The sequence below is a fragment of the Hibiscus syriacus genome, unplaced genomic scaffold, assembly GCF_006381635.1.
Source record: "Hibiscus syriacus cultivar Baekdansim isolate YM2019G1 unplaced genomic scaffold, ASM638163v2 tig00111311_pilon, whole genome shotgun sequence".
NCBI lineage: Eukaryota > Viridiplantae > Streptophyta > Magnoliopsida > Malvales > Malvaceae > Hibiscus > Hibiscus syriacus.
The window spans coordinates 733,244-736,477 of NW_024063054.1; positions in this window are offsets into that span (position 1 = coordinate 733,244).

A 3,234-nucleotide genomic window follows, 5' to 3' on the forward strand; every position below is an offset into this window, starting at 1 on the left:
GTTTTAATTGAATTATGTTGTTGTTATGAAAACTATACATATATTGTTTTTCAAAATCTTATTTTTCAATAGTTTTCAAAAACTTTGCCCATTAGGATTAGTTTAGAGAACCTTGAAATATTGAGGACTCAATTGAGTTTTGGGATTGATTGAATTGCATATATGTGTTTTCTAAATTGTAGGTTATCCATTCTATTCCGACTTCCTAAACCATGTCCAATCCTAAACGTGTTAGGTCATTATCTAGTCGCTCACACCGTCAACCAAATCCACCTCCAAATCCTCCTCCTATTCCTGAAATTCCAATTCCTAATCCTAATCCTATTGATCCTAATATGACTATCCAAAACTCGTGCTTCAATCATCATGGTCCTAGAAATCATCGTTCTTGGTATAATCAATATTTTGACTCTTACAAGATTAGAGAAAAACGTATCCCTTCTCGTCAAGTTATGTTAGATATCGATTTTAGATATCTTCCTCTTTTACAAGAGTGGAAATTTGATAAACTTTGTGACCTTGAACCTATAGTTTACCATCAACTTGTTCGCATCTTTTATTTTAATGTCGTTTGTGTCAAAAACCGAGCTCAAACTGAGACCATAGAAGTTTGTTCCTACCTCCTAGGACAATTCTTACATATTAACTCGGCATACATAGCCAAAGCATTAGGATTAGATAATGATGGTATATCAAATGAAAAATAGGTTTTAGGTTCTCGTTATAAAATAAGAGATAGTGCGAGTGTCTTAGACCTTTATGATCGTTTTCTTCATCTAATGATTTCTTGGTGGTTTCGACCATCCGGAGGTCGTTACTCTAATCTTCGTGCTTTAGATCTTTGGTGGTTACATTGTTTCCAAAACAGTATTAAAATAAACCTACCTCAGATTATTTTTGCTGAAATCATTGAAACTGTAAATCTTGTTCCTAACAAGAAACTCTATTCATCTCTAGTTTACGGTTGAATTTTGAGTAATTTTTTTCTAAAGTCGGGCTTAGAGTAGGTCTAGATGCCTTCTTTCCTCTAAAGAAACAAATTAATCTTCTTTCCTTAACGAGAGTGGGATGGATAAAGGATAAGGAAACCAGTGAATGGGTTCGATCTTCTGAAAATACTCTGGGAGCTAGTTCTTCACGAGCTCCACCAAATGCTGAAGATGATCCCGATCTTGAACAGTTAATGTGAGACATCGATGAAGCCAAAGATGAGCCTGAGCAGCCCGAGGAGCAAGCACAATAAACGAATCAAATGCCTCCATATTTTCAATCTTTTATGGAGACATTCAATTTCCGATATGCTACAATAGATTTGCGCTTTACTTCTATAGAGTACCATTTATCCACAATGGGAGCTCAACAATTGGAAATTCTTCAGGAGATGCGTGCAAACAATGAAGCAACAAACGCTCATATTAATGAACTCACTCATGAGATGGCCGCTATGCGAGCTCGTTTTCCTCCTCCCAATCCTCGTACGGATGCTTGATTCTGTGTTTTGCTTTAGTACTTTGAACTTAAAGCTTATTGTTTAAACATTTTGAATGTTTTTGGAATGTTTGATTTTTGTGGATTGTTAAACTTTGGATTTGTTTGGATGTTTGAATATTTGGCTTAGTTAAATTTATTGCATCATTTACATCATTTTAGCAATATGACCAATTTTTCCATGTCACATTATTTATATTGATTATGAAACTAATGGCTAACGTTTCTCTTGATTGTGATCTTAGCAGCTTAAACTAAATATATAATCAATTGGCCAAATGATTTCAAAACCTTGTTTAAATTCTTTTACGAATCTTTTTGATTTAACAAAAGGGGGAGAAATGTTATTAAATTAAAAAGGGAGTTTTTTGAAGAGGAGTAGTGTTAAAGTAAGGGGGTGTAGTATTTTTCAAAATCAAAATTCATTTTGAAATTAGAAAATCTTAAAATGTTTTGTTATATCAAAAAGGGGGAGATTGTTGAAAACATTTTGATGTTTCGATATAACAAATTAAATTAAAAGAATTTTAATTTTGAAAAAGATTTTTTCTAAGCATATTTGATATATTAAATCGAATATCAAAATATTGCTCAAAGTATTTCAAAGTTCATTTTAAATCCTTACTCAAGTGTAAAATTAAGTTTTAATCTTAAAATAATTTCAAAACGATTTTACAAAATATTTCGAACCATTTCAAAGCCAAAAATTCCAGATTGCTCAGAGGGAACCGATTCCCCCCCAAGGGGGACCGATTCCCCCTGAATGGTTTGGCTCTGAGAATTCCAGTATGCTCGGAGGGAACCGATTCCCCCCAGGGGGTACCGATTCCCCCCACTATTCAACGGTCGAAATATTTGAATTTTACACTTAGGAAACCGATTCCCTATTAGGGGTACCGATTCCCCCCACGCTCCAAGCAGAAATATTAATTGTTTTCACACTTAAACGGCTCCAAAACTTCATTAATGATCCCCAACGTTCAGAAGTGATTCAAGGTGTATTTAAGCAAGCTTAGAAGCCATTGATCAATAACAAGAAACATCAAGCAACTGGAATCAAGAGAGAATCAAAGAGAAAGCCTCAAACCTCAAGTTTGAGCATTTCAAGCCTATTTTTCATTCAATATTCATTTTGCTTTCAAGAACACTTATTGTGTTCAATTTTATTCATTATTGAGTGTTCTTTTCTTTGTTCTAGAATTGTGCAAACAATCTACCTTGTGAGCATTTCCTTGTAAGTTTACAAATTTGTATTGTTCTCTTTGGGAGAGAGTGTTCTCAAGAATTTGGGGTATAATTTTTTAGGGTTTGTAAGGTTACTCTTTGTCCTCAAAAGAAAGAAAAATTAGTGAATTTGTGGAAAATCCTTAGTGTGGATAGCTAAGGTAGTGGACGTAGACTTTGGTTGAGAAAGTCAAACCACTCTAAATCACTGTGCAAATTTCTTTCAATTTTCTGCAAAAACTTCCACCAAATTTTTAATTGCCAATTCACCCCCCTCTTAGCCATATTCGTCGATCGATTAACTCAACAGAAGCCGATGCTCGATAGATCTCTAGGAATGATTCATTTTGCGAGGTGTGTTCATTGTGTGTCATATATTGGTTTTAAATATGTTAGGACCATCTCACCAGCAATCCATGTACGAAAAACTGAAATCGGGAGAAAGATATACAAATACTTACAGCGGGTTCCTTGAAAAACAACAAGGACAATAGTGAATACTGGTGGTGTAGATCGGTTCGA